General features: G+C 40.0%; 1 long non-coding RNA gene across 1 annotated transcript; it reads right to left on the bottom strand.

The window, feature by feature from the left end:
- Positions 1-6: 6 nt before the first annotated feature.
- Positions 7-13,296, bottom strand: LOC104914847. Its single transcript, XR_796152.2, has 4 exons — positions 13,131-13,296; positions 12,637-12,731; positions 11,739-11,820; positions 7-3,155 (listed from the first exon to the last, which is right to left on the bottom strand). It is a non-coding gene; the product is annotated as an uncharacterized LOC104914847 (long non-coding RNA).
- Positions 13,297-13,729: the final 433 nt, after the last annotated feature.

Raw genomic sequence — 13,729 nt, 5'->3', positions numbered from 1 at the left:
CCGGGCGGGTTCTGCTGCGGCCGGGAGAGGGCTGGAGCAATACTGCCGCGGAGTATTTTAGAATGTCTGCTTTCAGCGACTTCTAATTTGTTTAAATAAAGTTACCCTTTGTTCTCATTTTTCTTACATTCATCAGGAGAGACTTTTTCCTAATAAGTTGATGACTTGCTCAGGACTGTTTGATGAGAGCACGTTAGAAACTTTACATAATACTGAATATGTTCAGGCTCGATGACTTCTCAAGTTGAGATTCTCGTTAGCAACATGGACTGCGTTTTTGTTAAAAGTTGTTGAGAACAAATGAAATCGTTCCAAATTACAGTGAATTTGTTCAGAAAGAAAATCGGGTCTTTTATCTGGAAAAGCAGAATTAGAAGTCATTAGAGGGGTTTTGTGTATCCTGTTCTGTTATTCTTCTTTTGGAAGGATCTTATCGTTTGTAGAGTTATGTCCTCCATGATCCAACTTTTTTTTTTTTAATGTTAAAATATAACCCTTACAGTTTTCTAGAAAAGATCCCAAAGATCACAGTAAGTAGTGTGGATGTCTTCTGAAATTCTTCAGGATTTTCCCAACAAATTAACTTAAAAGTTAGTTATCAAAGGTGTTAATTGCCCTTCAACAGGCTGATTCTAAAATCTGCTGTCAACACCTGACTTCATAAATTAATTTCAATGCTGGCTGTTTTGGAAGAAATGGCAGCACTGCTAACCTCACACTGCCTGAAGTGCTGGAAGGACTCCTGCCAAAAATCATCCAGCTTCACTTCTTCAGCATTAATACTTTACTTACTTTTTTCTGGCACAAAGAAACTTGGGCTTACAACCTCAGTCAGACCAATCTGGTGAAATCCTGTGGAGAACTTACCTTAGAGATAGTATTACCATGGGAGATAAAGTTCAGCAAAGTATTTTACCTAGGTCATGCTTAATTTGAAAGCCTGCATGTAATCTCATGTAGTTCTAGCTGCTTCCTAAATCTGTTTCCAATTCAGAAGCTCTGGATTTTTTTTTTTCTTTTTCATTTATTTATTTATTTGCTTGTTTTTGCATAGATTGAGGCTGTAATAAAGACTGAGAGAACTGTAGAAGTACAGTCCTAAATATATCAGAAATGTCAATAATGCAGTATGTTAATACTGGCTTTCACAAATATTTGTGGTACCCATCAGCTGAAGTCTCTTTGAAGAGAGCACAGAAGAAGCGACAGATAAAGTCTCTGCATGCCCTGTCTTTCTCAGCCACGCTGCCCACTACAGACAATCTCAGTTTTTTGCAAATGCCAATTAACAGGTGTAAGAAATGCTGCTTCTTACCCAGAGACTGATGTCTACAAAACAGCGATACTATCTTGGCAATTCAGTCTATAGCATTAATATCATGGTGTTTGAGCCCTTGGGGCCTGTGGAGTTTACAACTATGCTGTCAAGATCTCTTCATTGGGATAGTCCTTGAAGTCCTGCCAAGACGTAGGGGACTCCGGTGCTTTTATGTGCTCCCAAATACAGCTCTGGGCTCCAGGAGTCAACACTCTTGTCAGGCTGAGTGATGGTGTGAATCTCAACCCGCGAGCTGACATTCCAGTGGGGAGTGTGACAGTGCATGCTTGCATGATGATGCCAAAGAAGCAGGTGACACTGGCTGATAGCTGCAAGGAATAGTAACTGGGTGGCTTCTTGTTACATATCCTCAGAACTTCACAGGATGGAATTAGAGAGAGAGGAACAGTTATAAAATGAGGTTACAAAATCCGGATGTCCTGATCAATTTGAGACAGTTGTAAGGTACCTAACACTGCATGCACAGGCAAGAACAACATTCAGGACTGGGTCAGGATCTGTTTGCATCATATTTTGGCTAATCCAAGGATTAATCACATTGCAAGTCAATGAGCTGTTACGTTCTTCCAGGCACTCCAGAGACTGCCTGGAGAGAAAAGAAGAGGTTGGTATGTCAAAACGGTGACAGAAAGAGGTGCATAGCAAATATGTGTTCCTTGTAATAAAAAGCTACATAGAACCAAAGTAATTCAACACAGCTTGAAAAGAAAAACAAGTAATAAGGGCAAAGTTTATCTCAGTCACATCTATAAAACCAGGAGAGTTAAATCAGTTCTGAATCTGGCCCTCCGTACCTACAGTAACTGGAGAGCAAGAACAGCATTTGGAGCCTGAAGTGCTTAATTTCTAAAGCTCTCAGGCATTTCCAAAGCCTCCAAATTTAGCATTACCTTTGCAACGTATGGCATTACCAACACGTTTCTGGTCATTATGTGCATTACTGCTGTTGTTAAGTCATGGATATTAAGATAGCAGCATAGCTGCTTCTCACCTGGGCCAGAACTTATGGGCTGGTCCAAACAAGTGGGGCAAGTCACCCAGGTGTACTCACCGAGCCTGTGCCATATTTGAAGAGACATTTTATGTCTCAGAGAAGGAGCACTCGCACAGGTGTTCATTGCATCATGGCTTACATGCAGGGTGCTCACAGGCCATTACAGTTTGAAGGAAAAGGCGATTACCTGCTGCAGCACTGAAATGCCAGAGTTCATTCTGCATTTCTTACTTAGCCTCAGCCATATCCCCTACCACAAGTAAATAAGCTAAAATCTTTTAACCTAGCCATGGAAGCTCAAGTGAATGACAAGTGATTTTGCCGCCTGTCTATCACTGTTTTGGTTTTTAGAGTATTTAATCATGGGAGCACTTAGCTCTTTGGAGATCTTTGCCAGTATTAGCACCAACAGCCAGCTGTGCAGTCCCACAACAATGAGAGAGGCTGCTAGGCCACTTGCTGCTTCTGAAAAGATTTTCTCTCATTAATATAAGGCACAGTATGCAAATGAGACAAAAGTCACCAGCAGAAACCATATCTGAGAGATGTCATTAACAGACATATTGTTCCTTGCTGTGTGCTGACCTTCAGGAACAACTGAATTGAGGTAAGTGTTCATCTGAATGTTTGTAGTAAACAAGGCTGATAAGCATAGCCAATCTCCTTTAAGACTCTGTGAAATAAATCCACACTCAGGGACAGTTCTGCAATTTACTCAGTATCCTTAACCTCTGCTAGAGAAAGATTGTGATAATGAAACACTTTTGACAGGATTGTCCAGACTCTTCTTTAATGTTCGGTCCTGGAAGGTGCTTCTGTTCCCTGAAAATAGCAAAAAATTCTTTTAAATTACAGGTTTGTATCCAATATGCCATGTTCTCTGCTAAGATTCATTCTGAGCTTGATTCTGCAAGATATTGCCTATTTACTAGAAACCTACTGTCAAGACAGATTTCATACCATTGAATAATGTGCTAAAGATCCTTGGTTCCTTGTAAAATGGAGGTCATTAGAAAAGCAATTTTAAATTGTGATCTCTTTTTAATAATAGAATAAAGCAAAGCTGAATTCACCTGTCAAAGTGTTCCTTCCATGAGCCATCATGGAAATTGATTACATTATAAGTGTGAACTCAAATATGTATTGTATGACTCAAGGATAATTCAAGTTATACCATGGTTGGATACAGACAGCCTTTAAACCCTCTTTAAAATGTTAAAAGAGTCTGTTTGTCTCTTTGTCACATGGTTTCTAATGAAACAATCACATCATGGCAGACCCAAAATAGAAATACTGATATTGGTTCTCTGCAAAGGAAAAGCAGGCTGCTCAACAACCTCTGCTCGTAACATTTCATGTTCATAGTAAATACATGTAGGCTGATTGCAAAATAATAGCTTTCCTCAATAATCGTCAAGACAGGTTAAATTTATAGAATTCAAATCTCTTTCAGAGTGTCCTCAGCTCCTCAGCGCTCAGATTTGGAAGGATGAATCTCCAAACTAGCAGTGTTAACTAAGCCCCAGTCTTCTCAGAAATAAGCGAACAGAAGATTTGGCGTCACTAATACCTGTCCTTATGCTCCTGGAGTTACAATACTGATGCCCACACAAATGAGCTGCCATGCTAGCAGGCAGCACTACCTCTTTCTATTGTCTTCTCAGGTTACCTCTATGACTGCCCACAGCAGCTCCCAAGCTTGAATGCATCTCACCTACCTGCTTTTCTTTTGTAATAGAAAAAATACACGAATCAGAGCTCCATCCTAAAGGAAGGTTGTACTTAATTTGTTTCATTCCAACTTTGAAGTATTCTATATGGAAAACAGCTGTTCTTTGTTTTGCTGTTTTTTTTAAAGGTGTTTGCCGAGCAGACTAGTTGGGCCCTGAAATCCCTTTTATGTCCTCTTGGGAGTATAGATATTTGTTAATATCTTAAAAGCCCTCCTTTAAATTTCATGATCGCTAGCTGCTGCCACTATGTGCATTGTTCTCAGTGAATGATACATAATTCAAAATTAGAGAAGAAAGGCAAAACCAGCAGCTCATTTCCTAACACAGTACTGATAGTGTAAGTAACAATTTCTTCTGGCCTATGTTGACTGTGATCAGCTATCTGTTCTACTCCCTTGCCTGTGCAGATCGTAGTCTTGGGCAGACACCTGCTACTGCTCAGTGTATGGTGTGTTGACACCATCCCAATGGCAGTGGGTAAATGATACAGCCACCCACAACCACCTGTCCTGCCCACATGGCAGCCTGCTACTGAGGCAGCCTGCAGGGACACAGTGGCCATCTCCAAACACAGCACTGAGTGCCTTCTGGAACAGCGCATGTCTGCCTGTCGTTAAGTGGTCAGAGACGCCACTCTGCATTTCAGATAAGTTTGTAATAAAACCAAGACCATTAAAAATATGTGTGCCACAAGCTTGGAAATGCAGATAAAATTCTCTGAAGCAAAGCCTGTAAGGCTGGAGAAACCATGGTTAATTTCCTTTTGGGGTCCTGTTTTGATCTTATTTGTCTTCCCAAGCTGCTTTGTAAGACATTTTTTAGAACTGGTATTCTCCTGACAACCAGAGCAGAGTAAAGCCAAGGGTAAAGTGATGACAAGATAGTGAATTTGAGACACAGACACTGCTCTTCCTGCCTTAAGATCCTTCAGAAATTCCCTCTGTCAAGAGAAGCAGAAAAGCCATTTCCTTATACACATGAAAGTACTGTGACAGTCTCCCACATCATTTCAAATGTGCTCAGATACAGAGCAAACTTGTTCCCAAAATTAGGGCATAGCCCAGAAAATTGTTTTTACTCAGCTTTGTCACTGCTACCATTGGATGTACTTCTGAAACTAGGTGGAAAATCCACCTTGCTAAGTCTATATCCCAACAGAAAAAGTTTTCAGGATTCTGTTTAATTAGGAATTATATTTTAGAAGAGCCAGTACTGTGAGCAATTAATTTTTTTATAAGCTTCATTCACCTTATATCATACTTTGCACCACTATATAAGGAAAGGATAGAGTATGAGTGTATATTTGCTTCCAAAATGAGTAGGCTCTACCTTCAAATACTTCCGGTTGCAGCTCCATTATTTTCCAGATGCAAACATGCAGTTTTTCTCGTGCTGTCATAGGTTGATATGTGAACAGGAAAAGAAAAGCTGAAAGTTGAAAGTGAACTAGAAAGTGATGAGGGGGAGTTGAGGACATCAGGAAGTTGCCTCTGATGATTGTAGCAATGCACTGCACTCACTAGAGCAAAACAAAGTATTTTGGGATATCTTTTATTCAACAGCTGTTCCTAAAGTTTGAAATGCTATCCCTAGCCAAGATTTCTTTTCATACAGCTGTGGCTGAGTCTTTGTGAGGCAGTATTAACCAGGGAGAATCATGTTACTGCAATTACAGTGGCTGACAGTACTTCCTCTGTGCAGGTGTGCAAGGTGCTCCTTTGAACCTGTCCAGCCTCAGCTCACTGGGACTCTGCCTTCCCTTAAGTGCTGGAACAATCCTGAATTTTAACCTTCTCTATGATTAGGTTAAGACTAAGGTATTTTCTGGACTAAGAATTTGATTTGGGAAGCAGCCCGGCAGTTGCAGAATCTGCGATTTTCAGGCCATATTAGCAGTTTCCATCATAGAGAAATGTTCAGCTGATGAGTAAGTTACTTTAGGGTACTGTGGAGGGAAAGTTACTTTCTTCTTACCAGAAAAACCAGCCCTAGTGCAACCTTGCAGTTGCCAACACAACAAAATTCCTTTGCTTTCAGAGCCATATGATATTTAACACTTTCAGACTGAATTTGTTCTCTATACAATCTGCTAACAGCTAACACAGAGCAGGAATGCAACATCAATCACATGCTTCCTCAATATGATGCCTAGATCAGCCTTCTGATAAAATACATGCTTTGTTGCAGTCAAACTCAACATTTAGATTGTTGGGCAATCAGGTCAAGAAAACAATCTGACTGTAAAGATGGTGAGAGCAGCCTGGAACATGACTGCAGAGAGCTCTAGGCAAGGCACCTGAAAGAAGAAGAGGCAATGTATTCTCCGTGTGAAAACAAAATAACAAACAAGAAAAGCCCTCCATTTGTATCATTGAGAAGACAAGGTATTGACACTTTTTGTGCATCCAAAGGAGTATGAATCAAGCCTTTTATTTATCTAGCTCTGAATTATTACTGTGTGTCATCTATGATGTGTAGTTTGGCTGTGGGAGGACTTTTAACTCTCATTTCTTAGAAAATAAATGAATAATTTAAAAAGCCACACACACACACACACACACAAAACCCACCTAATTCAGTTTTCCTAATTCAATTCAGAAATTTGCATTCAGTTCCCAGAAGTGTTCTAACTTCAAGATTTAGAAAATAAAGAAAGTGTTTGAGCTTTGGAAATTCCCTGAATCATTAATTTTAACAGATGCAAAACACAGATGCAATACACAGTAATCATCACGAGTGCTAAAACACTCATGAAGCTGGTATTTTATGGGAAAAAAAAATTGAAGGATACCAATGGACTAATCCCTGCAAAGTGCATCACAACAGATGACTTTTTATTCTTAGGCCACAGTTCTCAAAAGAACTCGTGTGGGCATTAATGATTTCCCCTGCAGTATGTGTTGTTAAGTTATCACCCAGACACCATGTTTATCCATGTTGAATAAAAAATCTCTGGGCAAGTCATATCCAAGAATCTACAAAATTGATAACAGGGACTTTTTTCCATTCTAGAATGCACCTAGAGAATCTACTATCTGCAATCATGCTTGTCTGGAATAACCCCAGAGTGGTAAAGTTAATGCATTAGTGCATAGACACTGTAAAATGCTTAGGTCTCTTGTAAAACTGCTGCTGTGATTTTCGGACATGTCTGATTCTTTCTAAGATATACAGCAGGTACCAGTCACACTTAAGGACATCAGGTCCATGAAAAGTGGAAACATGTGTTAAACAGAGATGTTGACTTTTTGTCTGACACTATGGATGACACAAGCAGCCAGATCACTAAGTGAATAAACAGAGCTTTTTATTTTTCCTGCAGCTATGTGAGCTATGGTTATTTCTGACACACCTGCAAAGCCTCTGTGGAGCTTAAAATAAGTGTCTCACAGAGAAAGTTTGACTTAAACACACTTTCGCTTGTGGAATCTGATTTTGGAAGAGATGGGCCAACAGTGCTATTAGAAAGACTTGCCAAAGAACTGTAGGCTTTTATATGTACCAGTTAACATCAAATCCCTTGTTCATTGGGGAAAGTGTATGTGTACATTTCTCATAAAAACCAGGTCTGTGTCTTAAAGCAGACAAAAACCGGGTGCAGATCTCTTTGCTCTCTATTTCTGAGAATGTTTAGATTGAAAGAGGGAATTCCTATTTTACCTCATTCTCTATTCCACAAGTAAAATCATCATCACTTGCATGAAGACAAGTAATATAGCAGCAGCTTCATTGTCCTCACTAACAAACCCTGGAAAATACTGGTACCATACCTTGTGGATGAGATGCTGCTCTAAGAGCCACATACTTGTATGCTACAGTATTCCTTTCCAGCACAGTTCCTGGTCAAGGAAGGGCACTGGGTTGAACCCAGCTTGGGAACAGTTGCTTCTTCTCTTTCACTAACCAGCAATTTGAAGGAATAAACAAAGCCAGAAGAAGCTGAACTTATCATATTGGACTGCCTTTTCCCCACTATGCCAAAAAGTGTACCAGAGAGGCCCTCTTTCTAAGAAAAGATTATCAGCCAATATATCTCAAAAAATCTAGTGCCGGACAAATCTATTTTTTCCAGTTATGAAAGAGAAAATTTCCTTTGGATTTGCTTACTACAGGAGGCCAACTGACTTTATTTGTAGTAAGATGTAAAAAGACATTAACACGTGTGTTATTCAGCTTTTTCAGATTTTCTTATTAGGTAACAGTTAATTAATTTTTTTTTTTCCCAGCAAAGCCTGTGAGAAGCAGCTTGAGCAAGCAGGAGCATTTAAGCTCATACAGGCACTGGTGAAAAGCTGCTGATTCTAATTCCCACATCATCAGATAAAGATGTCAGCCAGGAACTTTAAATGTGCAGTTTCTCTATTTTCACTTTCATACCTTACAGAATAGTCTATGGTTATTGTCAGAATCTGAGGTGGACAGCCAAACCTAGACATGGAGTTAGCTGCAAAATTACAACCCTTCCAACAGGCAGCCTGTGACTTTGTCCTCTGCCCACCCTTAAAGCACTGAGCAGTATGTATAAATGTCAGGTCTCCAAGAGTTTCATCTAGTGCCAGCTGAAACCAGTGGGAGCTCTGCTGTCATTACAGACCAAATGCCCTGTGTAGGAGTACTTTATAGCAAAAATTAAATTAAATTAAAATTAAAATTAAAATTAAAAAGAAAAAGAATACAATCTACCTCTTGTCTCCCCCATTTCAATATAGCCTGGCAGTGACCCATCTTCATGGGAGGCAAGCAGTGCTGTCTGTGAGACCAAACTGCTCGTGACTGAAGATGGACAAGAAAAGGAAGGCTTGAGCCAACTGCAATATTCTTTCCACAGCACTTTTACCTGTCTTCCAAAGTGTCTGTTACTAGGAACTTGGAATTTTCATAACAGCTGGATAATGAGCAGTGGGTGTTTCTGTGGGGACATATTGAGATTTCAGAGATTAATATGTCATTTTACTATTTCCATTCTGATATCTCTATGCTGATAAATGCTTGGCGATCGTACCATCCCATTAGTAATATTAAATACTGTAAACCTAGGTTTTGGGAGACATAAACCATTTTAAAATTGAATGTGACCAATAAAATGTTCTCTGGGCATTTTTCCAATGCAAACACTCTCCAAGCTCACTATCAAAATACAGCACAGAAAAGAGCTACTAGATTCTTCTTTTATAATCAAGGGCAAGAGATATGAGCCTTTTGCCACAATCTTTTATGAGCATACACCAAGATGAACATGCAGATATTTCTAGTTTCAAATAATATTACAACATGAATCAGTAATCTTTGGAGGAGCTTCTTTAAATCTTCCCATCAATGTTGCACTGAATCTTTGGCAGATGGAACGGTCTTTCTTATATCACTGTGTTCTGACAAATTCTGTTTCTCTCATCTATAAAAGAGGACATTGTTTCCTTCAAAGAAAACTCAAAGTAAAGTCCAATGAGCAGTGAAAACAGCTGAATAGGACCGGGGAGGTGGGGGGGGAGTTGTATCTCTTTGACACAGAAGCCCTTCTTTTACAACTATAAGGCTGAGATGAGTTAGTCACTAGCCTGATGAAGTCAATCCCTGTTCCAGTACACTTTCTCCAAGGTCACCCAATGAGTCAGTAAGGAAACTAGGCTGAGAAAACAGGAGTCCCATCCTACAAGAGCAATAATTCCACTATATTTATTCAGGCTCTCGTGACTATTGAGACATTTTTTCTTTTTTTTGAACACAGCAGGCCGCCCAAACCAGGCACTGTTTGAGACCTCATACAAATTAAGATATGTCACAAGTCAGTGTCAGCAGACAGGGAACAGAGAGGTGGGAGTTCTGCAAAGAACTTTGGGAAGGGCACAGAAATTCACCCAAGAGTTGTGGTGAACTTTAACATTTAAACATTTGCTGAAAGGAGAAAGGAAAAAAAAAAAGATTCAATCCCAAAATGAATGGGACTAGAATGTGACCCCAGGAAAGGTCACTGAAGCACAGAGGCACTTTTCCACACTGTTTGGTTTAGGCACTAGAATGCAATCAGGATGCTTGGCAGCTCTGAGCTTCTACAAGCACCTTAGTAGCATTACATTTAGATGTATATATCCTGCTGCCTTGTGTCTCAGCCATAACAGGATCTTTTCTCTGCCCTGAATAAACAAAGCCTAATCTTTTCCCACATCATTTCTATTTCAATAGAGAAACATTGGTCTTGACTTCAGTAAGCTGCTTTCCTCTATATATGGGCAGGGGCATGCAAAATGCTGAGCTTCTTGTGGACAGTTTTGAGCTCTGGACAAAAAATGACACAAACAGGAGCAGAATTATTCAGCTATGCACTGTAGAATCACTCCACTGTGAACTTCAAAAAGAAGAGCAAGTGCTTTGAAGGCCCAAAGAAGTACCAGCCATCACACACTGATCATAGTACCAGTGAGATCTGATGGTAATAGTGAAGGTGCTGGGCATGAAGATGAGATGGAGCCAATTTTTATCTTCTCTCCTCATTTACATTCCTTTACAGTCATGTAGGCTTATTACTTGAAGGTACAGTAGAGTTTGTTGCTCTAAGCTCTCAACAAGTACAGTTTAAGAGACACCACTGATAGTCTAAGAAAATAGGATGCAATAAGAAATCTTTCACAGACTCTAAGGCCAACTAAAGAATGCCTACAAGTTTTTGTATCATCACAGGATAATTAAAAAAGGAAAAAAAATTGCAATAATGTAATCATTAATAAAGAAGTATTCCCAGTCTGGAGAAACATTGCTATAATATAAGAGGTCCTGCAGACACTAATATATTGGTCATGACTCATTTTTGTCTGCAGATGAATGACTAAATTGTGTACTAGAAAGGTAGGTCTAGCTAAACATAGAATTATGGAATTATAGAATGAATATTTGGAATATGATTCCAAATCCCTGGACATAGGAAGGGTTGCCTTCCACTAGATAGATCATGCTGCCCAGGGCCACATCCAACCTGACTTTGAACCCAGTATGGAGTATCCACACATTCCCATTTCCATTCTCTGCGTGAAGAATTTCCTCCTAAAATCTAACCTAAATCTCTCCTCTCTTAGTCTAAAACTGTTCTCCCTTGCCCTATCTCTATCAGAGTGATAAAGATCTGCCAGATTCTTCAAACCCACAGGATTCTAGGGTGATCAGACCTCCTCTTGTCTAAATGTTACTCTTTTAGGGAGTTCTCTTTACAGCAGCTGATGGATAAGGATGTCAGGAGAGAAGCAGACCTGTCTATTCTCCTCCTTCATATTTTTGTCTAATACAATCTACTATCCTTTTAAGATAACCAATGGGTTTCATCTATTCAAGTAGTGGAATACTCTGTCTTGGCATCTGCTGCTAAAATTCAATAACATTAAGTTACTGAATAAGTTAAGAATAAGTTTTCTCTCTTGTGTCCATATGTCATTGTTCAATGAGGTGGCTTCCTAATTCCTAATTCCATGTCCTCTTTCATGACCTATAAACATGAATTGACTTGATAACTGATATAACCCTTATCAAGAAGTAGGTGTTCCCAGTCCTGGCCTCATCCAATCTCTTCCTGCCTTCTTTTAAAGCAGGACTTAGAATGCCATTCTAGCATTAGTATTGCACAGGGTAGTGCAGTTGGGGTGACCTCGCCACATGCAGGAAGAGGTCACATGAGGAGGTTTCTTACCTTGTTCCCCACTCCTGAGGACAGTTTCCAGAAATCAGGTGAGCTCAGTCACAATCCAGGCTCAGTGTACTCTGCAAAACTACTTCATGGTAGAATATATTCAGTTAAAAACTACCCATCAAACAGTTTCATACAGATTGGCTGTGACTAAAACCAGCCCTAAAGCTGGTTTTAAAAATCTGTTCTCACAGCTTGAAAGTAATGATTTTAAACCTAGGGACAGTGTCAAATGGGGACTGATTAGCAGAAATTTGCCACTGATTTTGGAATGTAATTGCCTCGTATCAGTAGAGGTTAATTTCAGTTAAATAGATCATACTGATATCCTTTGAGACTGGGTAAGCTGATCCAAGATGAAGCTGCCAGTTCAGTGATTTAAAATTAGAGCAATATCCTCCCTTCTTTAGGGCCCCCAACATCATTCTTGCTGCCACATGCTAACCCCGCTGCAATCTGATGCTGCACTCAGCTGAGAATTGCTGTAATCAAGTGGGAGGCAACAAGAGCACAAGCACCACCGCTACAAAAGTCAAAAAGGATTTGTTAATTACCCCCAAAATGAACAAACACAAGGGTCCATTTCCACGGCACATTGAAGGCACTGCGCACATCTAGGTACCATTTCTTTATAGGACAGGAATATGCCCTCTCTTAAAGAAAAGAGAATTCTCTAAAAGAGTGCAATACAACTGCAGCAAGCAGCTCTTTAACATCTGGGCAAGCAGGCACCAAAAGGCTGATAGAGGACCACAGCTGTGTGTTGCTCCCACATGAAAGGCTAATGCCATTTCCTGGTCAAGAATTCCATTACAAGAGGAAATCGAATCTGATAAGTCATTATCTAGTAAAAGACTCTTGAACAAAGTGGTGTTTCTGGAGTTTAGGGGCTCAAGGGTACCTTCAAGATGGACTGGATGTAAAACAGTTCTGGGCAGCTCTCTGGTGGTCCTTTTTGTTACATATGTGCTTTAAGTAGCTTTTAGAACAGACGTCCTAAAATTAGAAAAAGACATATAGACGAATGACATGTCCACTATACCAATAACTAGCTATTATCCAAATGTCAAGAAATTCCAAATTTGAAGTTAGGTCTGCACACAAGGAATCCCAATTAATATGCACCCCTTCATTAAAACCAGATAGCAATAGAAAGAGGTGAAATCTAGAGAACGCTCAACTATTATCCTGTTAACTATCATCAACAACCCAACTGTCTGAAAAGCTCTCTCTCAGGCTCATGATGATCTTAATCTCAGAGGACAGTTCTAGTGCCCTTCTTTTTCCATCACATCAAAGCCCACATCCCCTGCTCCTCACCGTCTGCTCATCTGTGTCCAAAAAAACAGCTCTGCCTATCCACAAGTAAAACAGCACATGATTCTGCATATTTACCTGTTAAAACTCCCAGCCAGGACAGAAAAGGCTCTTGGACAAAATTTGGATGCTTCCTCAGTGGACAAAAAGATTTTTCTTTTAAAAGCCTTAGCTCAGCGTCCTGTATCTGTGTATTTGTACATCATACAGCAGAGACGTATCTGGGGTGCATTAAAAAGAGCATAGCCAGCAGGTCGAGTGAGGTGATCTTCCCCTTCTACTCTGCCCTGGTGAGGCCACATTTAGAATACTGTATCCAGTTCTGGGCTTCTCAATTCAAGAAAGACGAGGATCTCCAGCAGGTGGCCACAGATTCAATAATCTCTTCTAACTCTTGCAGTTCTGTGAGTTTGTGATCTAAGTTCTCTTCAGGTATATTAGACCAGCATATCACAGAACCCCGTGGCGTTCAGAGATTCTTTCAATTTCCTGCTGTCTCAGGCTCTCCTTAAGCTCTTTCTTTGAGAGCTGCAAACCAGTGCAGTCTGGCATGCTCTCAAGGTGGCATAATAAAAGTTTGCTTCATTAAGGTCTGAGACACACTTTAATCCAGAGTTCACTGTTCCAGTGCACCAAAGGTTAAAAGGCAATGAAAGACTATGTCACATATACTAGGA

This window comes from Meleagris gallopavo, chromosome Z (assembly GCF_000146605.3).
Source record: "Meleagris gallopavo isolate NT-WF06-2002-E0010 breed Aviagen turkey brand Nicholas breeding stock chromosome Z, Turkey_5.1, whole genome shotgun sequence".
Lineage (NCBI taxonomy): Eukaryota > Metazoa > Chordata > Aves > Galliformes > Phasianidae > Meleagris > Meleagris gallopavo.
The sequence above is the reverse complement of the archived record's forward strand: the minus strand, read 5'-3'. Positions and strand labels throughout refer to the sequence as shown.